The sequence below is a fragment of the Scyliorhinus torazame genome, chromosome 2, assembly GCF_047496885.1.
Source record: "Scyliorhinus torazame isolate Kashiwa2021f chromosome 2, sScyTor2.1, whole genome shotgun sequence".
Lineage (NCBI taxonomy): Eukaryota > Metazoa > Chordata > Chondrichthyes > Carcharhiniformes > Scyliorhinidae > Scyliorhinus > Scyliorhinus torazame.
The window spans coordinates 326,820,250-326,848,098 of record NC_092708.1 but is presented as its reverse complement, the minus strand read 5'-3'; the positions used below and the strand labels follow the sequence as shown (position 1 = coordinate 326,848,098).

Below are 27,849 nucleotides of genomic sequence, written 5' to 3'. Positions count from 1 at the left end.
TACTTTTGAAGTTGCATATTCTTTGGAATTCTTTTAATTGATTTTTTTTTCTATCATCATATCCTTAAATTCTTAGTACTTTTTAGGTGCGACAGCAAAATCTATTGACCAAAAATTAACAAGTGACTTTTTAAAAATGAAATGTATTGGGTAGCAATTCTTCAGAAATGGCCATTTATGCCATTTCTCCAGGGTCTCTGCCAAGATAGGCAATGGGTAGAAGCACCTCAGAAATTCCAAATGATTGCAAACAGAGCGATGCTGCATATGTGATCCCTGGATTCCAGCTCTGAATATCTGAATCATCAGCCAACCATCAGTCTGTGCTGACTCCATGAAAGAGCTATGCGATTAGTTGATACACACTTTCCTTATAGACCTGTATTTGTTCCAACTATTTATCTGTAGTAATTGCCCCTTTAAGAGCAACACAACAGTGTAAGGGTCGCCTGGCCTGGGTGACCAATCGGGACTGAGTTGGCAATCATCCCATGAGGAGTACACCTAGGTAGAGATTTTTAAAGAATAAGCTGTATTGGTGACCCTTACTCTGCTGTGTTGCCCTTAAAGGGATAATCGCCACAATATCCGATTTCTTTTTCAGGGTTATTATTGAACCTTCTTTCTACCTTTCAGGTCATTCATTCCATATCTCAACAATTGGAGCGGATGGCGGGGATCTTCTCATCTATTCATTGATTCTTTTGCTAATTTTCTTAAAGATTTCTGTCCTGTTCTCACCATCCTTCCTGCTTTTAGCCATTCGTAATTGTTACAATATTGTACCAAACAATGTTCTATGGTATCTAGAAAAACCGAGTCAAATGGTTGTTACTGACTGGAAAATAATTATGGCGAGGCCAGAACCGAGAACAATTGTTCCTCGGTGAATATTGAAATTGTAGAATGTTCTGCACTCCCCTAAGTTTAATATATATATATTTTAATATTGCTGTTTTGGTGGGAAGAACAGAAAAATCACCCTGCTTTTATTTTCACTGCCACTGTCATGGGTGGGACCCAGTCTCGCACAGTTAAGTGGGTTTACGAACCCACTTAACCATGCTGATGCTGGATCGAACCGGCTCCTGGTATCTATCGGCCTCCCCAAGAAATAGCCAGCCGGGCGCTGACGTGGACCAGTACTGATCCGCGGCTGGTTAGCAATTCCAGGCTGTCAAACGTGGACCAGTTGGAACGGCGGTGGGGTGGGGGTGGGAGGGGGGTCTCCTAGGCGATTGGCCCTGGGTGGTCAGGGATGGGGCAGGGCAGTCCGTGTGGAGTTTGCACATTCTCCCCATCACTGCGTGGGTTTCACCCCCGCAACCCAAAGATCATAGATCATAGAATTTACAGTGCAGAAGGAGGCCATTCAGCCCATCGAGTCTGCACCGGCTCTTGGAAAGAACACCCTTCCCAGGTCAACATCTCCACCCTATCCCCACAACCCAGTAACCCCACCCAACACTAAGCACAATTTTGGACACTAAGGGCAATTTATCATGGCCAATCCACCTAACCTGCACATCTTTGGACTGTGGGAGGAATCCGGAGCACCCGGAGGAAACCCACGCACACACTGGGAGGATGTGCAGACTCCGCACAGACAGTGACCCAAGCCGGAATCTAACCTGGGACCCTGGAGCTGTGAAGCAATTGTGCTATCCACAATGCTACCGTGCTGCCAGTTGTGCAGGTTAGGTGGATTGGCCATGCTAAATTGCCCCTTAATTGGGGAAAAAACACCCTGGCTCTCCTGTGGACACCTTGGCACTGCCAGGCTGGAATCTTGGCACTGCCACTCTGGCACTGCCCAAGTGCCAGGGTGACACCAGGCTGGCATGGGCACTGCCAGGGTGGCAGTACCGAGATGCCCTTATGCAAGGATGGCATTGCCAAGGGTCAAGGCCTGAGGGGGTACATGCCCATGATTGGGGGGGATATGATGATGGGGGGGGGGGAAGAGCGGGTATGAAGTGACCACCGGAAGGTTGGGGGTGTGAAGGGTGGGGGTCCTGAAAAGGAGGCGTTGGAAGAAAAGAGGGAGCTACAGTGACCCCATAGCCTGGTGTCCTCGTTTGAGGGGGTAGTGCCCATATGTGTGGGGGGACGGCATTGCACATGATTGGGGTGTGTGGGGGACCCTCAAGTTCACTTGGAGTTCGGGTCACCCTTTCAAAATGGCGTCCCAATCTCTCACTGTACTGAGGAGTTCTGACAGGCGTAGCTCCTCAGTGCATATGTGCGACCTGGCCCTGTGTTTCCCACTCAGGTCCCCTATCAAACCTGGGTGCCGTTTTATAGCGTTGTGTTTCTCAGCAGTGCGAGCTAAAGCTGCTCGCTGTGGGACTTTGTCCCCATTTAGTTAAAACCCGCCCTGTGGGCTAGCCCAGATAGAAACTCCCCAGGGCCCAATAAAGTGACTAGGTGAGGTTGGATAGCGCGAGCCGGGGAGAAACTCCCAATCAAACACGGCTGAAATGACATTTAGGGCTGGATTCTTCCGTCCCGCCTGCTGCAAGATCACCATGGACAGGACGTAGACCATAGAAAAGTCCATTGCTCTATCAATGACATTTTCGCATGTTTACCAACTTAGAAAAGTATGCCAAACATCATTCAATGATGATAATGCTCTTTTGAGTATTCACTGTGTGTAGGGGATTGATTATGTAAATTCTATCTTATGGAAACTTGTGTGCCAGTTTTGAGACTTGTCAGAGCAATAGAAATTCTCAACATATGTGCTTTGTAGGTGCAGTTAAGCTCAAAAATTGTTTGTGCCTCTATTCCAAAATGGCTCTGAAAAGCAGTCTGCAGGCTCTTATTCCAAAGCTTTCAGAAAGTTGTAGAGAAAATTGTTTCAAGCCAACCTCTCTGTGCTTTATGTATCATACAGCAAACAGGACTCTTTAGTAAATGCACAGTCAGGTGATTTTCTACATTATTCAAGTTTATGCTTATTTTAGCTTGTTTGAGAATGTCTGCCCCTTCAGCAAAAGAACTTGTCTATTTCATAGAAGTCATTGTGGTGAACAATTCGCCAATTTTACAGATTGTTCCGTATCATTTTGTTCGAAATCTTCGGAATGCTCCTTCCCACAACGAATGCCCTTTCCCACTCCATCTGACATTTGCCCGACAGACTGCCGCAGATCCAAAATTACCCAGTCTTTTAACATGAAGGTTAGGCTGTCATCGTCCTGTAGCTATGATCCTGAATGTAAAATAGGGAGTTTAGAATACTTGATAACTCTCAATTTCTTGAACTTGTGTAGATTTTATTCATTGAGCAACAATGAATGTCGCTTTTACCCCCCCCCCCCCCCCCCCCCCCCAATAACTCTGTGAAATGCATGTGGATTTAATTGCATAGGACTATTATTTGATGATATGCCTTTAGTTGACTTAAGCTAGGAACTGCTGGGTAGGTTCCAGAGGCCCCCCTCCGATATGAAGCACCTTACGTCTGCTGGTGTAGTAAATTGCAACATACAAACCTGCTGATGTATTGGAATTATTCTAATTTTGTATTTATCTCATTTGTCTAACTGCTGCTAAGAGACTCATTGAATTCAGCAATGATGATGGTCTGATGATTTGCTTGTCAATGTAGGATTAATGTTGACTGCATGTTAAAGACAAGTAGATCGCTGCCCTTTGATATGGCCACAGTGACACTAACAAACTATGACTATTGTGTTCTAACCAGATGCCCATGGGTGCCATTTTGGAATAACTGAGTAAATATTTACTAGAATGGTTCAAGTCACGCCCTTAAAAACTTGCCAAAAGTGTTTGACTCATTTTAGGTTATCGGTAAATAAAGCTCTTTTTACAGCAAATATTTCAAAGCCTTGTCTATAGTTGAAGCAAGAGGCAGGTCTTGTTAAAATGCGCTCTTGATAGAAACTAAAAGCACAGCTTATACTCGATCAGCTTCCCTTTGCTTGGGTAAGTAGAATTTCACTTTGTGGAGAAAAAAAGGTTGAGTCATCCTATCACATGTACAGGGAGTAGACCAACCGCTCAGCAACATTGGAAACTCCAATCCCTGCTCAAACATCAGTGTTGCCATATTTGGGAATTTTGGGAGCAGCCTCACTTCCTGGAAGCAGGCACACTCTGGAAACTGCTGTAAAGTTACCTGGTTGGCAGCCATAAGCATTACGCTTTCTGCTGCATCGTTGGTATGCAAATTGTAAAATTGATCTATTATCTGTGCTAAAAGAAAAGCACAAAAGATCTGGACGTGAGTGTTGACAAAGTTACATTATGACAATGTTTTTGTGTACCTGTCACATCCAAAAATGATTATACTGCGCACTAAGAGTGTGCCAACTAAAGAGGTGCTGATTTGAAAAAGTGTGTTTTCCAAAGACGGTTTTTGTGGTTGAGGAGGAGAGGAGCAGGAATAATGTATCTTATGGTGAATGCATCACATAGGAAGAATACAACGGTGCATTCATGGTCGCCAACCACCTTTTCCTGAAGGAAATAAACATTTAAAAGTCAAATTTACAAAGCACTGTAAAACCAATTTTAAGCAGATTGGAACAACGTCTCCCCGCCTGAGCCTGCATTCTGCAGATGGTGATCGTGCTATTCCTATGACCTTGTATCCAGGAAGCTCGGGACTGGATGCGTGATGGATTTGAGAATTTAACAGACTTTGGATCCTAGGCCCAACCTATACTCATAACTGAACAGGGACACGATTGAGATGTATTTAGGGGCATGGATAGCGTAGATAGGAAGAAACTTTTCCTTTGGTGAAAGGGTCAATGGTTGGGGCTTAGATTTATGGTAAGGGGCAGCAGGTTTCGGGGGATATGAGGAAAACCTTTTCACCCAGAGGATGGTGAGAAACTGGGACTCACTGCCTGAAAGGGTGGTGGAGGCAGAGACCTGCATAACATTTAAGAAGTATTGGCACTAGCGATGCCAAGGCATACAAGGCTATGGGCCAAGTGCTGGAAATGGGATTAAAATACTTAGGTGGTTGATTTTGGATGGCAAAGACACAATGAGCCAAAGGACCTTTTCTGTGCTGTAGGCCTCTATGACTCTTAATACCTAAAATAAGGAATAAAAGGGGCTTTATTTAAATTGCTACCCAGGGCACTAATTTCAAATGTAGTCAGTTTTCGGGTCCTTCTTGATATTGGAATGCCGGATAAGGGGTCCAGTGCCTGTATTTTATGGATGTAACAGGGTCATTGTTTAATCTGATCTGGGGGGAGGTGGCATCAGGGGTGGGATTCTCCGACCCCCCCCCCCGCCGTTTTTTTGGAGGGGGTGGGGATCGCGCCGCGCCAGTCGGGCGCTGTTGGCAGTGACCCCTACCCCCGGCGATTCTCCGGTCCCCAATGGGCCTAGCGGCTGCCCGTTTTCGGCCAGTCCCGCCGGCGTGGATTAGACTAGGTCCGTACCGGCACCACCTGGCTCTGAGGGCGGCCTGCGGAGTCCTCGGGGGGGGAGGAGGAGGAGGAGAGAGAAGAGAGATCTGGCCCCCTGGCCCTTGATCGGGGCCCACCGATTTGCGGGCGGGCCTGTGCCGTGGGGGCATTCTTTCCCTCCGCGCCGGCCTGTGTAAAGCTCCGTCATGGCCAGCGAGGAGAAGAAACCCCCTGCGCATGCGCAGGAATCACACCAGCGGTTCTGGGAACACGCCGGCACTCCTGCGCATGCGCCAACTCACGCCGGGTGGTGGAGGCCCTTCGCCGCCAACCACTCCAGCACCGGCCTAGCCCCCGAAGGTGCGGAGGATTCCCCACCTTCCGGGCAGCCCGACGCTGGAGTGATTGACGCCACTCCTTGGCGCCGGTGCGGCCCACCCCGCCGGATACCGGAGAACCCCGGCCCAGATGTTTTATTGATGTACTGGTTTGCCTGTACAATAAAATCTACAACACGGTTCAAGTTTACAAAATATTTATTGAATGAACAAAAGAAGTGGCCTCTTGTCTGAAATGGTCAAAAGCATTTACCCCGGCCAGTCCCACATAACTTCTAATTAAAATTTTAAAGACGAAACTGGATGAATGGTCGGTGCAGCAAGAGAGGGGAAATGGAACTGTCACGAGAACATGGGCATATTTGAGACCGAGATTAAAAGAGTTCAAAACCGATTGCCAAATTTAGTTCTGTGCTTCTTTTTGTTTCCTGTTTGCAAACTGAGCATTATTTTCATACTGTTTAAATTTCATGCAACAACCGGCCTCTTGTTTATTTGCTTTAGGTTTATTGAACTAGCTGTTTGAAGAAGAGGAAACTAAAAGGGGATCATAAAGAAACCAAAGTCCTCAGAGAAGACATAACACCCACACTGCGCATTTAGGTACAAATCTTTCTTCCGATTATGGAAACCATTATGGGTATTTAGTTCTGTGGAAAGAATAAGCTTTGGTTTAGGGGGTTGTTCAGAGAAAGTTTGAAATGACCCTCATCTGTAGAACTGATTGTGCTGTAACAGTATGGTGTACTTAACATTTCTGATCTGTGTAATGTACACAAGAGCTGTGTAACAGAATTGTTAACCAGAAATCCACTGATTTCAGAAGCTAAAGCGCCTCAAAAATTTTGCTTGGGATTTTCAGTTTGGGGTTCAAATGATATTCCCTGCCCAGTTAAAGTGTGAATCTGTGAACTACTGTTTAAAAACAAGGTGGGCCACATAGGATTGGTGAAAAAAGCACACAGTCATGAAATTAAACGGTGCTGTGAATCCTCAATTCACTGCAGCTTCAGTCAAGCGGGTCGCAAATCTGCTGTACCAATTTGGATATGGTGACCGAATTAATACTTCCGAGGGAATTCACTTGGCTGCGTTCATCTTGAGTGTCATTTCAAATGTAGTTGAATTTGTTCTGAAGTGTTTATTGTATTTATTGTCACTGATTGCTGAAAACATTGAATTTAGTGTTATAAAAATTTTAATATATGTGTACTTTATTTTGTGGTAGAATTTGTTTGTGATGCTGTTTTTTACATGTAGCTGAGCTCTGGAGATCATAGAGAGTTTTTGACTCTGGGCAATGAGCTTTGAGTATAAACCAAGCAGAACAGTACTGGGAGAAGGCTGACCAAGAACTTCCAATATTAGACCCGTCAGCAGGAAATCATTTTGCTGTACACTATCGGAAATAGTACAGGCTACTTGCTAAACAGATGAGTACAGGATAGAGGCCAAAACGAAGAGATTAAAACTTTTCAGTTAAAATAAATATATTTATGTTTATCATTGTGAGCATTTCCATAGATGATAATCATTGTCAGGATTGTTGGAAGTGCTGTGTAGCATGGAGCAACACTCGAGAGATTGCTCGAGTTACAGATAGCCATTTGAAGTCCCTTATGTGCCTTGTGCTCAGATTCTGACAGCCTGGTGTCCTTTGGGACAAAAGTAGTTGCCCGTTTAAATGTAGATGAATTTGTTCTGAATTTGCCGTTTAAAGTTAGACAAAGATATTGGAAAGAGCAGAGAGTGCTCTGCAAGTACTTTGTCTACATCTTGCCGTGTATTTATGCATCACGCAGCAACATGTTTGTAGTTTCAGATGCCAAGTTAAATTGGTGCCACATTGTGCAGAAGTTGAGTATGACAATAGAAATAGTTTGAAGTGTTAAGCCACAGAATTCAGCCTGCAGCATTGCAAGTGCTGGCTTAAGATCCTCACCAGTCTTCCGTTTCATGGATCATTTTATAGATACCAACAGCTACTTCGATATGGAGGTCTCCCATCTACACAAGCATTAATGGTTATGTGGGTGCGATGAATGGCTCCTGACCCAGTTTTTGGGGAATAATTTCATTAAATAGACCCCTAACGGTTGAGTCTTCATGCATAAATTTCAGGATAATTGATATGAAGAAGTCCCTGTCCCTTTTTCTTCCATGTTACGTCCCAGAACTAGGTGCAAAAAGTGTTGTAGAGGAAATCCCTAATGCACCAAATGTAGCATGTGACAAATGACATTTAGCAAATTTAACATATACCCATGAGGTCGAAATAAACAGGTATTCGCACTAACATTTTCCTGTATTTGTTGTAAATTCCTCCAAAATGGTCAATTGCTGGAGTCAAAATCCCTGAAAACATGTTTTCGCATTCCCTCCTTGACAGCCTCCTGCTTAATCGGTGTGTCTGTTAGGGGTCCTTTCGTAGGCCCTAAATTTTGCACCGGTTGGTTGCGCACACCCAGCGGGCCCAGAAGTGGGCCAGAAATGCGCATGAAGGTGTTTATGGATTTCACGCTGCCTAGCCAATTAATGGGCAGCTAACATGAAACACGTGCATGCTGGGAAAGACCAAGTGCTACCGGGGAGGGTGGGAAGAGGGCAGGTGCTGAGAAAAGGAAGGGTGTGGACTGGCGCTTCTCATGGGCTCCTTCAAGGAGACAGCCACTGTGGAGCTGCAGAACTGTTCTTATTAATAAACCATTCCGATGAAAAAATGCTGCAACCAGTGTCTCGGTAGGACATTCAAACACAAACCTCAATCCCCAGACACCCTATTTCAATTTTATTTCAGCCTTGACATTTCATCCAACCCTGAATCAAGGTTACAGCTAAAATGCAAAGGCTGGCCTGGTCAATCAGCCCGTCCAACAACCATAAAAGCAGACAGGTCACATAAAATTCCTTTCAATTGGCCCCTAATGGGTGCTCATGCACACCCGCTGACTGACATATCGCACAAGTTTTTTTTCTTTATTTTTTTTACTAGTTCATGGGACGTGGGTGTCACAGGCTGTGTCAGCTATTATTGCCCATCCCTAATTGCCCTTGAGGGGGCAGTTAAGAGTTAACCACATTGCTGTGGGTTTGGAGTCACATGTAGGCCGGACCAGGTAAGGGTGGCAAATTTCCTTCCCTAAAGGGCATTAGTGAACCAGATGAGTTTTTGCGACAATCGAGAATGGTTTCATGGTCGTCATTAGACTTTAATTCCAGATTTTTATTGAATGCAAATTTCACCATCTGCAGTGGCGGGTTTTGAACCTGGATCCCCAGAGCATTATTCTGGGTCTCTGGTTTACTAGTCCAGTGACAATGCCACCACCTCACCGCCTCCTCTACCAGTGCACAATGATGTCAAACCGCACACCCACAGTCTTCTCTCGCAATTTCACAGGTTTCTAGGTCGGGTGCTCACCCACTCGAGCAACATATAATTCTGGCGCAGAGTTCTTAAACTCCGCCTCCCAACACCTTCCAACCCCCTCTCCATTCCCAAGTCCAGAATACTACAACAATCCTCTAGTTTTCTCACGATGTGATGAGTTACTATAATTAGACCCTTCACGCTATGCAGACCTCACTTAGCAACAGAGTAATGCATTGTGTGTAATATGCAATACGCTTCCCACCCTTGGAAAATAAGCACTACAGCTTCTGATTCACAACAAAATGGGTGGCCCACTGACAATTTCAATATACCGAGGTTGAGAATGAAGCTTTAGCTGTGGGGAGAAGTGACAGGTTCTTTGCAGAGGAATAGAAAAAGCCAGAGAACATTTGACGGAGATTTTTAAAATAATGAGGATCCACAGCATAAATAGGGAAATGCTATTTCCTCTGATCTGGGAGGCAGCACCTGCAGGACCCAAAATTAACAGTCAACAACAAAAAAAAGAGGAACGATTAGGAGAAATATTTTTGAGCAGTAAGTGTTAGTATTTGGAATGTAGTGGTGGGGGTGGAAAACACATAATACGCTTTCAAAAGGGAAGAAAATAAATAGTTGCAGAAGGAAAAAACACACAACTCTATGAAAAAGGCACAGAGAAATGAGACTGAGCAGATAATGTGCACGATCTAACGGGGGAAGCATTGTGTGCTGTTGCAGGCGTGGCTTCCTGACAGCCGACCCAGCGAGACCATGACCTGTAGCTAACGGCAATTCGTGCCGGAAACTATCCCCCTCTGACGGCACGGGGGAAATGGCCAACCCGCCAGCTGAATTGTCTAGACCGTGCCAGCTGCTCCCCGCTAACGAGGAGGACAGCTCATAAACCGTTCCCTCCGAATGCAGTCTAGTCAGCACACAGCCATGCCACCACAGAGACCTCCTCCACACTTCTGGGATGCCGACCGGGCCAGCCTGCTGGAGGCTGTGGAGGCGAGGTGGGACCCTCCGGAGAGGGTGAGATGACAGGCAAAGCCCCATCTATGATATCCGGGCGAGGATGAAGGCCTCCCTGGCCCTCCGGACATGCCTGACCCTCGCCGCTGCCTGTCCTCCAGCTGCTCCATGGGTCCTCCCCAGGCACGTCCTCCAGCCCCTCCTGGTCAGGCCCCCCCCCTCGTCGTCCTCCTCGGATGAGGCCACATGCCCATCCTCCTCTTCCTCCTGCATTTCACCCCACTGCTGTGCCAGGTTGTGTAGGGCACAGCAGACTGCCACATAGCGGGAGACCCTCTGGGGGTCCTCTGGGGACCCTCTGGCAAGGCACCATCAGAGCGGTCCAAGCATTGGAACTGCAGTTTGAGCAGTCCGATGCACCACTCAATGACAGCATGGGTGGCAACATAGGCCTAGTTATAATCAGGTCTCTGCCTCGTTCTTCGGTCTCCACACCAGCGTCATGAGCCAGGACCTCAGTGGGTATACCTTATCCCCCAAGAGCCAACCCATCATCCTGGGTGGTCCTCAAAGCCACCGGGGATCTCGGTGTCCCAGGATGTAGCTGTTGTGCACGCTCCCTGGGATGCGTGTGCACATGTGCATGATCTTGAGGTGGGGCTCGCACACGAGATGAACATTCAAGAACCACCACTTGTTAATAAAGGGTGCTCCCTGACACCCCAGTGCGAGCAAGGTGACATGCATGACATCTATTACCCCATGGAGCTGGGGCATCCTGGCGATGGCAGGGAACCTTGCAGCCCAGCCACCTTGTTGGGCTTGGTCCACTTGAAATTTATATAGTCAGCTGCCCGGGCATACAGGGCTTCCGTGACTTCACAAATGCACTTGTGGGTTTATGCTTGGGAAATGCTGCATAGGCCCCCGCTCAAGCCCTGGAATGAACCCAAGGCGTACATGTTCAGGGCTGCGGTGGCCTTCACGGCACTGGAAGCAGGTATCCTCCTCCATGGGCTGTCAAGTCTGCAAGGACATGGCATAGATGCCGCACTGTCTCCTTGTTAAGACGGTACCTCCTGCTCTCCTGGAATGACCAACAATGCCTGTACATCTGAGGCCATCGTTGTATCCCCCCAGTCTCTCCCTGGGCAGCCGGTTCTGCAGGGTGTGCAACGGCCTCCTTGAGCCTGCGATAATGCCCTCTGCCACCTTCTCTGCCATCTGGCTGCCTGGGCTTACACCAGCACCACTAGGGCTACCTCTGAAGGGTCACCAACATCACCCATGTTGTTACATCCGTGATGCTGACGCATGGTTCAAGCAAAGTGTCCAGGCCTCACCGTTTGATTTGAATGCTCGGCAATGAAACTCCACAGAGCACGTGTACCCACGAGAATGCACTTAGAGCTGTAAAATTTAGCAACGGCCTTCTGCTATGCAGCCAGAGGCTGCTCACCGTCTGAGGGAGTTTCACCATATTACCACAGACGACCGGTCTCTGTCCTGGATGTGTTTGGTGGAACACACAGGCTGCAGCTGTAGGCGCCCCTGTTATGGGTACGCACTCTGGGGGGTGGCCTGTAGGATCCGCAGGCTCTCAGCTGCTCCCCCCCCCCCCCTCCCACCGCTGGCCCAGTGGCATCCCCCGACCAGACCTCCACCCTGAGCACTGGGGCAGCAGCTCCAGTGCCCGTGGACAGCATGCCCGATTTCAAAAACGGCTACTCCCTTCCTTCAATCCCCACAGCAGCCATTGTGCTCGCTTCCCATTTTTAAATAGGAGTGCTAACGGGCACAGGCATGACCTCCTGCTGGGGAACCGGTTAGACCCCAGGAGACCGTTAGTTAGGGCATCCATCTCATTAATGAGATGGAGATTGCCCTCAATTGGTGATAATTGGTTTCTCGCCACGTCCAGGTGGGATCCAGAATCTGCCAACAAGAGCAGGCCAGTTAGATCGCAAGGGTGGCATAGCACAGTGGTTAGCACTGTTGCTTCACAGCGCTTGGGTCCCAGGTTCGATTCTCGGCTTGGATCACTTCTGTGTGGTGTCTGCACGTGTTCCCCATGTCTGCGTGAGTTTCCTCCGGGTGCTCCTGTTTCCTCCCACAAAATCCCGAAAGACGTGCTGTTAGGTGAATTGGGCATTCTGAATTCTCCCTCTATGAAGCCGAACAGGCACCAGAATGTGGCGACTAGGGGCTTTTCATAGTAACTTCATTGCAGTGTTAATGTAAGCCTACTTGCAACAATAAAGATTATTACTATTATTAAACCGATTGTCACCCGGCAGGAATCCCGATTCCGGCCTCTCCCGCGATCTAACCGGCGGACGCTGAACCGCGCCTGGCACAACGCGGCTGTTAAATCGCACCCAATATTTTCAAAGAGCCAGTACAGTTAAAGAGAACTGAAATATCTGTGTTGTAAAATTCCATGATTCCATATGACAGGTCCTTCTATCTGTATAACTGGTTTTAGCAGCCCACAGGTTACTGTTTGGCCTGTGATTTTCTTGAATCTGCTTGCTGGAAGCCTTGAATGTTTCACTGTGAAACTATCAGGTTTACTTCAGCACCTGCAAGATAAACAGGAAAACCTCAGCTTCCTGTTCCATGCAGTTTGACAGTGCAGCAGTTTTATGGTGATGCAGTTTCCATTTAGAGAGTTAAATGTAAAGTTTAAAAAGAAAATTCACAGTACTTGGCTCACATCTGTTCTTACCTGTCCCTGCAGTATAACTGTCTGTGTTTCTCAATCTGTAGGTAACCTTGATCAAAAGATTTAATTGTTGAGTAAGCTATTCTGATCATGCCATAGTATTACTAAATGGCGCAGTAATTATCTACAGCAAATGCTCTGCTTCTCATTGTGGGTACAGAACCTTTTGCACATTCCAGTGTGGCAGATCAGGAATTAAATATTTCTCCTCCTTTGCTTGTAATCGGAGATCAACTTTAGCAAAGGATTAGAGGGTGGAAACTTTCCTCCCCAATCACGATGAGAGCAGTTCTCTTACTGAATGATGTGCTTTATGTTTGAGTGCAACAAATCCTCATCAAAATGGTCAACCTGTTGGAAAGGATTGTAAACGACAACTTGTGTTTATATAGTATCTTTAATGTAGCAAAGTGTCCGAAGTTCACAGGGGTGTATTCAAATAAAATTGACAATGAGCCGCATAAGGAGATATGGGTCAGATGGTTTGGCCAAAGTTAGGAAGAGTATTAAAAGAAAGAAAGTGAGGTAGAAAGGCCGAGAGGCCCTGGCATGGCGGGGGGATCTGCTGGAGTTCTTAACGCTCGAGAAAGTAAGTTTGAGTTGAGGGGGAGGATGGAAGGGTTCTACAACTCTTGGGCCTTGTTCATCATACATTTTCATTAATTGGATGACATCGAACATTGGGGAGGTGGGGGGGGGGGGGGGGGGGGGGGTTGGAATGTATAAGTTATTGATGATTCTTTTTGATTGGTGTTTTGTATTCAAAATGTTGGGAGCAGTTTGAGGGTGGGTGGGATAAGGGGATTGTTGGCTGGGGGATTGCCATTGCATTTGTTATTGTTGGTTATCTATTGTTGTAAATTTTGATGAAAATGTGAAAAAGGAGGAGAATAAAAATATTTCTTTTTTATTAAAAAAAAAAGGCCAAGAGGTAGGGAGGGGGAATTTCAGAACTTGGGGCCTTTGAATAATCACCAATGGGAACACCACCGCCTAGAAGTTCCCCTGCAAGTCACTCGCCAATATGGGGAGGCAGTGGCATCGTGGTATTGTCGCTGGACTAGTAATCCAGAGACCCAGAGTCCTGTTCTGAGACCTGGGTTCGAATCCCACCACGGCTGATGGTAAAATTTGAATTAAAAGTCTCAAGGTGACCGATAAACCATTGTCGATTGTCATAAAATCCATCTGGTTTCTGCTGTCCTTACCTGGTCTGGCCTACATGTGACTCCAGATCCACAGCAATGTGGTTGACTCTTAAATGCCCTATGGGATGGGCAATAAATGCTGGCCTAGGCAAATGAACAAACTTAAAAAGAACAACTTGGAAATATATCGCCATCCTTCACTGCCACTGCGTCAAAATCCTGGAACTCCCTCTCTGACAGCACTGTGGGTGAACCTACACCCCATGGACTACAGCGGTTTAAGAGAGTGGCTCACTGCCACCTTCTGAATGTGAAATTAGTGATGGGCAATGAATGCTGGATTAGTCAGTGAAACCCATATCCCATAATTGAATTTTTAAAAAAAAAATGTCTGGATGTTCAAGAGGTCAAGAATTGGAGGAGCGCGGAGATCTCTTAAGGTCATGGAGGGATTTACAAACAGGGATGATAATTTTAAAATTGTGGTGTTGCTTAACAAGGAGCCAACAAGTACAGGATTGATGTGTAAATAGGACTTGGCAGTAGAGGTTTTGATGACTTCAAGTTTACAGAGGGTTGAATGTGGGAGGCCAACAGATTGCATTGGAATAGTCAAGTCTAGAAATAGCAATGGCACGGATGAATGTTTCAGCAGCATATGATCTGAGGCAACTACAGAGTCAGGCGATGTTACGTCAGTGGAAATGGGCGGCCTTCGTGACCGCACAGATATGTGGTCGGAACACAAACATAGCACCAAGATTGTGAGCATTGTGGTTCAGCCTCAAAGTGCCCAGAGGGAGAGGGATGGAGTTGATGGCTAGGGAACAGAGTGTAGAGTGGGGACTGAAGACAATGGACTGAATGTTACGTGTCCCCGGCAGGCGTGTTTCCTGTGAGAGGGTAGCATGTAAAATGGTTTGGGGTCCATCCCACCATCCTCCCGCTCACCTCAACCCCACCCCCCCGTCAAGGTTTATGTGAAATATTGTCATTCCAACTCGCAATTGCAACGAGCAAGTCCTGAAGCCCTTGCATCCAAATCACCTTCAACTGCCCATATGTTTACACAATTCCCCCAGCCTCCCTCTGCCTTTCATTTCCTACCTCAAACTTCAGACAAAAGTCACACAGCCACAGTCATCCATACGACCGTAAGTGCTAGGGAATGTGAGTTTGGTGTTTATTTACAAGCCTTCAACGCATACCAACATTATTAAACAAAAATATCACCCACGCGTCCCTATTTGTCACTAATGTGGATATTTACTAACGTGTTGACAAGTGCCCCAGTATAGTGTTCCCTTGTCATTGTGCTTGAGACTGCACTGGGAGAAGGGCAGCTGATCTGCCAACACCCCCCCCCTTCACCTTGGGGCCTTCAGTGGGTGCCCGCTGTGTGGCTGTGGCATTGAGCTGCCAGGAGACTCTGGCACATACGCATGCGAGTCTTCAGTCACCATGGCAATGGTCGAGGCCTGTGTCAATGGCCAATAAAAGGAGAAGATGTTGTTGCCATCAGAACTGCCTTGAGAGGAGCTTCCAGGTGGCGGCAACCCCCACCACTACAACCGGCTCCGTTCCTGCCAACTGGTGAGGAGCTGGGTGCGTGACCAAGCTCCCCTTCCCCTGTCACTCTGGGTCTGTGCCCCTGAGCTTGCCAGGGCAATGGTGTGCAAGTTGGGAGTGCATGGAGACAATTACGTTTTCAATGCGCTCAGTTTGCGACAGTTTCCAATCTGTCCATGGAGGAAGCTTGATACTCGAGAGTGGGTGATCACAGCACTTGTGGTCTGGATAGACACCTCCATAATCCAGGCTATTCCTCAAAGGCAAAAAACAGTTGTGTGTGTGTAAAAAGATGTGCTTAAAAAAAATACCCGATGCGCGTTGAGCTGGGGCCAGGTACACACTGGTGAGGATACTTCACAGTCGTACATGCAGCTGCCAGAGAGAGTGGTGGAGCAGGCCTCGGGCAGTCCAGGAGTATCTGGGGCGATCCAACGACTGATTCTGAGACGGATGATAAATCTCTGGTATACCTGCCAAATCTTCACTGACCTCTCACTGGATATCCAGCACCTGCCGCCTTACAGCCGACTCCAGAGGTTTATCATCCGGCTCCGAATCCGACGTTGGATCGCCCCAGATACTCCTGGACTGCCCGAGGCCTGCTCCACCACTCTCTCTGGCAGCTGCATGTACGACTGTGAAGTATCCTCACCAGTGTGTACCTGGCCCCTGCCCAATACGCATAGGGTATTTTTTTTGAAGCACATCTTTATATACACACACACACACACACAACTGTTTTTCCCTTTGAGGAATAGTGGGAACGTGGTGGAAGGATTCCAAGCTGATTATCAGTCTGTTGAACCACATCATGTACGCTTCTTCCGTGTCCAGCAAGTCCTGGCTTTAGACTCAAACCCAGAACTCCTGGTCCAGCAGGAGGGGCATTACAACTGCGCCACAAGACCTCCCTAATCAGGTAACGCATTACCTGATCTATCACACAATCTAACATAAAGCTTTTCACAGCCTGACTTACATGAATGAACTCTGCAGACACGTTGAGTGGTGACATGAAGTTTTAAATCATAATCGAATTTACAGTGCAGAAGGAGGCCATTCGGTCCATTGAGTCTGCACCAGCCCTTGGAAAGAACACCCTACTTAAACCCACGCCTCCACCCTATCCCAGTAATCCCATCTAACCTGTTCGGACACTAACGAGCAATTTAGCATGGCCAATCCACCTAACCTGCACATATTTGGACTGTGGGAGGAAACTGGAGCACCGGGAGGAAACCCACGCAGACACTGGGAGAAAGTGGAGACTCAACGCGCACAAATCGTGAAGCTTGTTACGGTTCAAAAGTGTAAAATCTTTTTTTTTAATATTTTTGTTTGAGGCATTTTGCATATATACAAAGAAATATCAGGGGAAAAAAGCAACAGATACAAAAACACAAGCCAACTGCGGCAACTGAAAACAAGCCGGCAACCCAACTCCTCCTCCCATTTGTACCTGATCTCCTCCACCAGAGACCCTCCCTCTCCAAGAGCTCTCCATAAATGTCTGCCACTCTCCCCTCCCCAATTTCATCTTCGGACAGCAGCTTATCTTGTAACACCGGAGGCAGCAGCCCCGGGAAGGATGGCACCTCTCTCCTCACAAAGTCCCTCACCCACATGTACCTGAACCCATTCCCTTTAGGCAACTGATATGTTTTCTCCAGCTCTTCCAGGCCCGCAAACCTATCCCCTACAAACAAGTCCCTGAAGTACTCTCACCCCACCTGCCGCCACCATCAGTACCTCACATCCAACCCTGCCGGCACAAACCTAGGATTACCACATATCGGTGCCCACAGGGACATGAATGCCTTCCAACCCGAAATGTTGCCTGCACTGGTTCCAGACTCGCAACACTGAGACCACCACCACCACCACATGGCGCTGCCTCCATCCGCCCCCAAACCAATCCCTCCTCAACTGCCATTTCCTCACCATTGCAATATTTGCATTCCCACCGCCCCCTCCTTCCCTCCCCTCACCCCCTTTCCAGAGACACCCTCCTCACCTAAAGGGTTTTCCCCGCCCACACAAACCTCAAAATTGTTCCATTCACCTTCCTAAAAAAGGACTTGGGAACAAAGATGCGGAGGTCCTGGGACATGAGCAAGAACTTGGGCAGCACCGTGATTTTAACCGTCTGCACGAGCCCAGCCAACGACAAAGACAACACATCCCACCTCTTTTAAAGTCGGCTTTCATAGCTCCCACAAGTCGCGCCAAATTCAATTTATGCAGCTGGGCCCAGCTCCATGCCACCTGTATCCCGAGATACCGAAAGCTCACCCACCACCCAGAACGGCAACTTCCCCAGCCTCCTCTCCTGCCCTCTGGCATTAATCAGGAACAGCTCGCTTTTCCCCATGTTCAATGTATACCCAGAGAAACGGCCAAATTCCCTCAGGGTCTCCATAATCCTATCAAAATTCCCCACCAGTTCCGAGATATATGGCGGAGGCTCCAACTTGTACAGTCTTCTGTAAAAGGCCTCAAATACCCCATTCACCCCCTTCGGATCCAACACCACCTTGCCTCTCTCTCATCCCTCACCCCTCCAATCTCCCTCATCGCTTCCTCAGTTGGCTCACTGCTTGCTTTTCCCCCATATTCATACATTGGCTCTCCGCAGTTGCCCTACCGCCTGTTCCATGGACACCAATCTAAACTCCACCTGGAGCCTCTGTCTCTCCTTTAATAGCCCCTCCTCTGGCACAACCGAGTACCTCATCAGCATACAACAAAACTCTGTGCTCGACCCCTCCCGCTCAATCCCTCTCCAACTCCTCAACACCCTGAGCACCATTGCCAGAGCAAAAAGCAGTGGGGAGAGAGGGCACCACTGCCTCATCCCCCGATTCAAACCAAAGTATTCCCAGCTCGTCCTGTTCGTCCGGACACTAGCCATCACTGCCCTGTACAGCAGCCGAACCCAATCCACGAAACCCTGCCCAAGTCCGAACCGGCTCAACACCTCCAACACATGCGTCCACTCAACCCGATCAAAAGTCTTCTCCGCATCCATTGCCACCACCACTTCTACCTCCTGCCCCTCCGAGGGCACCATAATAACATTGAGCAACCTGCGCACATTTGTCGACAGCTGCCGCCACTTCCTAAACCCCGCCTGGTCCTCTCCTATCACCATCGGCACACAGTCCTCTATCTGCGATGCTAACGAGGGGAGACGGTGGTGTAGTGGTATTGACACTGTAGTAGTAATCCAGAGTATTCTGGGTCCCAGGTTCAAATCCAGCCACAGCAGATGGTGAAATTTGAATTCATAAAAATCTGGAATTAAAAGTCTGTGATGACCATGAAGCTATTGTTGTAAAAACTCATCTTGTTCACTGATGTCCTTTAGGGAAGGAAATCTGCCATCCTTACCTGGTCTGGCCTATATGTGACTCAAGACCCACAGCAATGTGGTTGACTCTTATCTGCCCCTCAAGGGCAATTAGGGATGGACAAAAGATGCTGACACAGCCTGCGACACCCACATCCCATGAACAAATAAAAGAAAAATACCTTTGCATCCACATTTAACAGTGAAAATCGGGTGGTACGACCCACACTGCTCCGGGTTCTTATCCTTCTTACAATCAACAAAATGTGACAATTTGTCTGGGAGCACCCCCCCCCTTACCCTCGACTCATTGTATATCCCCACAAGTAGGGGCCCCAGCTCCGCACTAAACGTCTTGTAGAACTCGCTGTAACCCATCCGGTCCCGGGGCTTTCCCTGTCTGCATCGTGCCTATGCAGTCCATCACCTCCCTCAGCCCAATCGGGGCCCCTAAACCTTCCCCTCCCCCCACCCTCGGGAACTCCAGCCCATCCAAGAAATGCCTCACACCCTCCTCCCCAGGCGGAGGCTCCAACTTGTACAGTCTTCTGTAAAAGGCCTCAAATACCCCATTCACCCCCTTCGGATCCAACACCACCTTGCCTCTCTCTCATCCCTCACCCCTCCAATCTCCCTCATCGCTTCCTCAGTTGGCTCACTGCTTGCTTTTCCCCCATATTCATACATTGGCTCTCCGCAGTTGCCCTACCGCCTGTTCCATGGACACCAATCTAAACTCCACCTGGAGCCTCTGTCTCTCCTTTAATAGCCCCTCCTCTGGCACAACCGAGTACCTCCGGTCCACCCTCAAAATCGCATCCACTAGCATTGCTCGCTCCTCTCCTTCCACCCGCTCCCTGTGTTAATCACGTTAATTCACCCCTTACTGCGGACTTAAGTGCCTCCCACAGCGTGGAGGCCGTGACCTCCTGTGTGTTGTTCAGCTCTACTTGGCTTCATATTGCCCCTCACCCTCTCAGCGGCACAGTGACACAGTGGTTAGCACTGTTGCTTCACAGCGCTCTGGACCCGGGTTCGATTCCCGGCTTGGATCACTGTTTGTGCGGAGTCTGCATCTTCTCCCCGTGACTGCATAGGTTTCCTCCGGGTGCTCCAGTTTCCTCCCACAAGTCCCGAAAGATGTGCTTGTTAGGTGAATTGGGCATTCTAAATTCTCCCTCGGTGTACCCGAACAGACGGCGGAGTGTGGCGAGCAGGTGGTTTTCACAGTAACTTCATTGCAGTGTTAATGTAAGCCTACTTGTGACACTAATAAAGATTATTATATTATTATACATCCAACCTCCACTGTGGCCATTGAGCCTTCCGACTGTGCCACCCGCAAATCCAGCCTGTACAGTGCGTGATCAGAATCTACGATCGCCGAATCCTCCCAATTGGTACCCCCCCCCACCCCCGCCAACAGCGCCTTATCCATTACAAAAAAGTAAATCCAGGAGTACACCCGGTACACATGCAAAAAGTATAAGTGCTCCTTTGCCCCCGGCCTCCCAAACCGCCACGGGTCTGCTCCACCAGATGGTCCATGAACCCCTCAACTCCTTCGCCATAGCCGAAACCTTCTGAGACCTCGCATATGACCGGTCCAGCCTTGGGTCCAGAACTGTGTTAAAATCGCCCCCCATTATCAGCCCGTGCGTGTCCAGGTCCGGAACCTTCCCTAATACCTGTAATGTTCTTGTTGAATGGCCTGATTTATATTCCAAGAACACATATAGCTAAAGCTATTAGCGATTTATTAACATAAATGTGGATCAAATATATATATACAAACAGGTGACTACTAGTCTGAACATGTACATGTAACCTCTCCTCCAGCTCTCTAATCAGTCTGAGGTCACCTGACTCTAACATTCACTTATATACTAATGAGACTCCCAGTGATCAGTCGGTGAATTACAACATGGCCGTGATATCACTACAATCCCCACCTCAAGAAATCCACGTCCCAATTTTGGGCATAAACGCTCACCAGAACCACAGGCCTCCCCTCCAGCTTCCACTAACATCACGTATCTGTCCACCAGGGTCAGCTACAATACTGCCAACCTTGAAGGCCACTTTCTCATTGACCAGCACCGCCACGCCCCTCGTCTTCATGTCCAACCTGAGTGGAACACCTGCCCCACCCACTCCTTCCTCAGCCTCGCCTGTTTAAAGTGTAAAATCTATACACCAAAAACTTTGCATATTTACTGCCCTCCTTTAAAACAAACAAAAGAAACAAAACCACTTCTGCTTCTCACCCAGTCTTTTGTTATCTCACCAGAACCAGGCTTCCCTCCAATCTCTGCACTGGTGATGCTCCTGATTGTCTCCGGCTCCTTTGGGCTAGCACTTGCTCTTCATAACAAGTCTTGACTTACATGTGGGGTATACCCCCTCCTGTTCAGACTCGCTCTCGGGCATTGTGGGCTCACTTCTCCTGAAAAGATTTGACACAGAAATCCCATCAACAATCTCAAACTGTCACATGTCATGTCTCAATCACATTATAAGATTGACATGTGCAACTCGGGTGACATGGGGTAATCCTGCCAACCACTGTGCCGGTTGACGTGATCATTGCTTGGAATGGACAATGGCATGTTCTAGGACAGCCACACCCCTGTGGAAACCGGCAACTTTGGATGAGCAGCTGATGATAAATACCTACAATATTCGCCTGTGCGACCTGTTTCACACTGGACCGATATTGTTCATGCAGATGCTGTACTCACCCTTGCCAACATTATGGGGTTACTGATCCTTTTGTGACACTGGGACCAGGAGCTCCCAACAACGTCCACACTGCTGACCTCCTTGGCCACCACCTCCCACGCAGCAGGAGTCTGCCTGGGCGTCTCCTCTTTTCACCACTCTGAATTAGATCTTCATATCTCTCCTCGTCTGCTCGGAGGAGGGGATCTCACTGAATCTGGGGGCAGCTCTGCCCCTTTTGGAGAGCCTCTCCTCACGCTCTGCGCAGATATCTATGTATGGAAACATTTAATTAATGTATAAATGCTCAATGTCTGAAGGTGGTAGGTTTGCTGATTTATGACAACTTTTTCCACCTCTGAAGTTTCTCATGATTGGCAGACATAAATTTAAAATAGACTAACCTGGATAGACTATAAAAATCTAATTTCTTCACGATACAGTTTCTGCTCTTCAGACCTTGTTTTGAGTCACAGCCTCCGAGATCAGACAACCTGCCCTCCAGCACCCATTGGGCAGGATGAAGATCTATGACCCACCATCACCGCTAATTAGTGGCAACCAGTGTTTTATTATTTATTTATTTCTCCAATTAAGGGACAATTTAGTGTGACCAATCCACCTAACCTGCACATCTTTGGGTTGTGGGGGTGAAACCCACGCAGGCATGGGGAGAATGTGCAAACTCCACACGGACAGTGACCCAGGGCTACAGTCTTCCCAATATTTAGTTAGAGGAAAATTCTGCTACCCAGTGCAGGCTGACAAATCCGGGACAATGGAAGAGTTGAGAGAGGTGCTGGTGAGGTAGGCTTAGTGTCATCAGCATATATGTGAAAATGAATGCTGTGTTTTTGGATAATATCGTCGAGGACAGAATATGAATGAGAAATAGGAAGGGGCCAAGGAAAAATCCTTGGGAGACACCAGCGGTGACAGTGCGAGAATGGAAAGAGAAGAAATTCTGGCTTTGATTCAATAGGTAAGAATGGCATAAAGCAAGGGTAGTTCTATCTTGCAGTGCAAAGGAGGAGAGATGGAAGAAACTGCTATGGTCAGCTGTGTGAAAGCTGCAGACAGGCCAGGAAGAGGGAGAGGGTCTTACCGTGGCCACAGTCATAAAACTCCATGTTGGTCAATAAGTACAAATTAATTTACATGAATTTCCTGCATAGCGGATGGGCCAACAATTCATCAGGAGGCAAGTGAGGAAGCAGCTGCACATGGTACAATTAGAATAACAGGACGATTGTTTCTCAAAGCAAAAAAAAACACAGGAACAAAGCAGTGCTCTGGATGTTGAGAAAAATAAAATAAAGTTTGTGGCTGCATATGTCTGAATGATCCCTGCTTTGTATCATATCTCCCTTCCAGACCCCGACACCATCTCTTCTGTGTCTGCCCATGGAAAACAAATACCCCTCAAACAAACCAGAAAGTACAAATTTTACCTTAACGCTGTTGTGCAGTTTGGTGTTAATTTGGCAGGGAAATATCGCATTAGTTATTTATAACATTGTATATTTGGAATCCAGATAAACTGCACAAGATCGTTTCTGTTTTGTAGGTGTGGAGGATTTTCTTCTGCCAGGGTGCATGATATTCTATATCATTAGTCGATACAAGGGGTGTAATTAGATTCTATTTTATGAGTAATCTTATGGGGTAGAAAAAATCAAATGACTCCCGAGCTACAAAATGGAATGAACAACATAGGTCTTCACCGTCAGTGAGAAGCGTTGAAGCTCTCAGGAGTTTCTGTGCAACACAACTTAAGAGGCCAGGGGACAAAGACTGAATGGTTCACAATTGTGGTTCACAGATTTAGCTGTGTTTTCTTGATGAACAGGTCTGAAGGCTCTGCTGATTTCTGCTTCTCACTGCAATACATTTTCAATATCTACCATGCAACACAACTCACCTATATTTCAACACTTCAAAAAAGCTCATAAAAACACATGATGTGGAGATGCCGGCGTTGGACTGGGGTGGGCACAGTAAGAAGTCTTACAACACCAGGTTAAAATCCAACAGGTTTGTTTCGTATCACTAGCTTTCGGAGCACAGCTGCCTCCTCAGGTGAATGAAGAGGCGGGTTCCACAAACACTTATAGACCAAGTCAATGATGCAAGACGATACTTTGAATGCGAGTCTTTGCAGGTAATTAAGTCTTTACGGGTCCAGGCGGAACGACTGGAGAGAGGGATAATCACAGGTTAAAGGGGTGTGAATTGTCTCACGTCAGGACAGTTGGTAGGATTTTGCAAGCCTGGCAATTGTCGTGCGATGTCCATTCATCCGTTGTCCTAGCGTCTGCATGGCCTCACCAATGCACCACGCCTCGGGACATCCTTTCTTGCAGCATATGAGGTAGACAACGTTTGCCGAGTCACACGAGTATGTACCGTGTACGTGGTGGGTGGTGTTCTCGCGTGTAATGGTGGTCCCCATATTGATGATCTGGGACGTCTTGCAGAGGTTGCCATGGCAGGGTCGCGGTCGCTGTTCTCATGAAGGCTGTGTAGTTTGCTGCAAACAATGGTCGTGTGTAAAAACACAAGGATAGAAGAGGATATTAGATATGTAGAAAAAAGGACAAGATTGAAGTCAAGGGAAAAGATTCTTGAGAATCATGTGCAGGATAATACAGGTTTACTGATTCACCATGGGCCCATTACGCAATCCTGTCTTGACGATCTCACCCCACAAAACCCGTTCACAGTAAACTTTCATCAGCAACAAACGAAATGGAGCTCCAGCCATGATTCAACCCTCCTATTTGCAAGATAATTATGGCTGACAAAGGATATCTAGCCCAGTTCATCTCTTCCATCCCAGAATGATATACGGACATAAATATTAGGACTAGGCCACTCAACCCGTCAAATCTGCTACACCATTTGGTAACATTGCCAGCATTTATATACTACAACTCAGAAATACATAATTGGCTGTAAAGTGATTTGGGACAATGTGAAAGGTGTTCCATAAATGTGTTTCTTCCATTACATCTCCAGCAGGGGCGTGTGGCATGGTGGTGCAGTGGTTAGCACTGCTGCTTCACGGTACCGAGGATCCGGGTTCAATTACAGCCCGGGTCACTGTCTGTGTGGAGTTTGCCCGTGTCTGCGTGGGTTTCATCCCCACAAACCAAAGATGTGCAGGATAGGTGGAAATTGCCCCTTAATTAGGGGAAAAAATTGAATTGGGTGCTTTATTATTTTTTTAAATTACACCTCCTGCAGTAAGCAGAGTGACTAGAGCAATGGTAAAATTGGAGGCCCGATGCTGATTCTTTAAGGATAATTATAGAGCAATCAACTGATGCTAGGAAAGTGGCGACAAATAAATCACTACATGTACAAAACAATTCAACCCACCCCCTTCTAATCTTCCTCTCTAGCCTCCGCACCAACCCCCCATCTCCTTTAACCTACCCCGCCGTCCAAATTGGAACCACGAGACAGCAGCGCAACAACTGGTGAAACTGAAGACCAGATATTTAAAAATCAGAATCTTCGCCCTGTCAGATGCATTTTTTAAAAAATCTAGTCTGGCAGGTCTACAGCTCTGGCTGCTCAGTCTGGACGATGAGAAACTCCATGTACTACGTAGAATCTGAGCCCCCTCCCATCCTAACCCGGTGTTTGGCACCATCTGCACTCCCCCTTTCTGACATGATCATCCAGGAATGAAAAACATATTTTCTCTCCTGAAAGAGGTCTCCTTAAAGCCCCCCTCCCCGTCCCCTCCACCCACTCCTCTAATAAATGTGAAGAGCTCCTGGATTTCTGTGTCACTTAAGATTGAGACCATCTGATCAGTTTTCTCTGTACATCCCTCCATTCCACTAGCCCACTGGGCCAAACATCCTCTCGGGTTTCTGAACTTGAAGGTTTCTCTAATTTCTCGGTCGTTTCTCTCCTATCTGCCTTCATTCCTCCTTCAAGCTCACCTTGTCCATGAGACCCACCTTGTGCTTCCTCAACCCTATTCCCACTAAACTGCTGACAAAGCCCCCCCCCCTCATCCCAAACTACCCCTCCTGATCCCCATGTTAGCCAATATTGTTAACAGTTCTCTCTCTTCAGCTATTGTCCTCTCTCCATTAAATGTACTGTCCTCGCCCCTCATCAAAAAGCCAACCCTTGACCCACCATCCTAGGAAATTACATCCCACCGCCAAGCTCTCTTTAATCTCAAAAGTGCCTGCATGTGTTGTTGTCTCCCAGATCTGTGCCCATCCCTCCCAGAACACCCATGTTAGGATCTCTCAAATAAAAGCAAAATACTGCTGATGCTGGAAATCTGAAGTAAAGGGGTAGCACAGTGGTTAGCACAGTTGTTTCACAGCTCCAGGGTCCCAGGTTCGATTCCCGGCTTGGGTCACTGTCTGTGCAGAGTTTGTACGTTCTATCCGTGTCTGCGTGGGTTTCCTCCGGGTGCTCCGGTTTCCTCCCACAGTCCAAAGGTGTGCAGGTTAGGTGGATTGGCCATGCTAAATTGCCCTTGGTGTCCAAAAAGGCTAGGTGGGGTTGCTGGGTTATGGGGATAGGGTGGAAGTGTGCGCTTAAATGGGGTGCACTTTCCAAGGGCCGGTGCAGAGTCGATGGGCCGAATGGCCTCCTTCTGCATTGTAAATTCTATGATTCTATGAAAAACAGAAAATGCCGGAAAAGCTTAGCAGCAAGTCTGACAGCACCTGTGGAGAGAAAAACAAGTGTTAACGTTTCAAGTCCGATATGTCTCCTCTTCAGAACTGAATTCTCTGACGGATCATATTAGAGGACGGATCATATTAGACTGAAAACGTTGGACGGAGTTTTCCCATATCTTTTCAGTGTCCGGCTCTGACTGAAATCTGGCATATAGCATTCCAGATCCACTGCACAGCCTAGTTTTCAGTCCAGATTTTGAGCCACTGTGGAAAAACCAATTAAGGGGGCATGGTTTACGCTGTCAGTGTGGGTGGGCAGGCCTGATAGAGTCAGTGAAGCCAGCTGCACAGAGATCGGGACACCCTTCAATAACATTGCCCCGATCAGCTGAAAATAAAGCTGTGCCAAGGGTCACTGCCTGGGCATATACACTGATGCCACCCAGTTCCACCTCACCATCGCCTCTCTCCATTCCTTCACTGTTGCTAAATTATCAGACTATTGATCTGACCTCCAGTACTGACTGAGCAGAAATTTCCTCCAATTAAATATTGGCATGACTAAAGCCATTGTTTTCAGTCCCTGTTCCAAGCTCTGTTCCCTAGCTACCAACTCCTGGCAACAGACTGACCTTAAACCAGGCTGCTCGCAATCCTGGTGTCATATTTGACCTCCCTCTTCCCCATATATTGGTGCTATCAATAAGACCGCTATTTCCACCTCTGTAACATTGCCGGCCTTCGCCCCTGTTTCAGCTCATCTTGTGCAGAAACCCTCATTTATGACTTTGTTACCTCTAGACTTTTTTTTTTCTCCTTTTTTAGAAAAAATTTAGAGTACCCAATTAATTTATTTCCAATTAAGGGGCAATTTAGCATGGCCAATCCACCTAGCCTGCACATTTTTGGGTTGTGGGGGTGAAACCCACGCCATCATGGGCAGAATGTGCAAACTCCACACGGACAGTGACCCAGAGCCGGGATCGAACCTGGGACCTCGGCGCCGTGAGGCAGCAGGGCTAACCCACTGCGCCACCGTGCTGCCCTGTTACCTCTAGACTTGACTAACGCACTCCAAGCTGGTCTCCCACATTTTACCTTTTGTAAACATGAGGTCGTCCAAAACTCTGCCCGTGTCTTAACTTGCAGCAAATCCCATTCATAGCAAATCTCATTCCCCTATCATCCCTGTACACGTTGACCTGCACTGGCGATGTCTTGATTTTAAAATTCTCAGCCTTGTTTTCAAATCCTCCTCTCTCCCTATCTCTTCATAAACTCCTCCAACTCCGCAACCCTCTCAGATACGTAAGCTGATCCAATTCTAGCCTCTTGAGCATCGACGATTTTAACTGCTGTGCCATTGGTGGCCATGCCTTATTGCCTGGGCCCTGATAAGCTCTGGGATTACTTCCCTGCATCTCTCTGCCTCTTTAGCTAGTTCTCCTTCTTTAAAATAATCCAGAATCCTCTTTCAGCAAACTTGTGCTAATCTCTCCCTGTGTGACTTACGTCATTTTTAAAACTAAAAGTGGCGTAAGGGGTCTTTGGAATGTTTTATTACGTTAAAGGTGCTATATAAATATAA

General features: G+C 47.5%; 1 protein-coding gene across 4 annotated transcripts in view; it reads left to right on the top strand.

Moving 5' to 3' along the window:
• Positions 1–27,849, top strand: part of LOC140401086 (guanine nucleotide-binding protein G(I)/G(S)/G(O) subunit gamma-2) — a 95,807-nt gene that overhangs the window by 52,604 nt on the left and 15,354 nt on the right. For 2 of the 4 annotated variants that reach the window (XM_072489762.1, XM_072489761.1), the window contains exon 2: positions 6,242–6,340. The exons of the other annotated variants lie outside the window; for them this stretch is intronic. The gene's annotated coding sequence lies outside the window, so the exon portion shown is untranslated. The remainder of the gene's footprint in view (positions 1–6,241; positions 6,341–27,849) is intronic. 4 annotated transcript variants of the gene reach the window in all.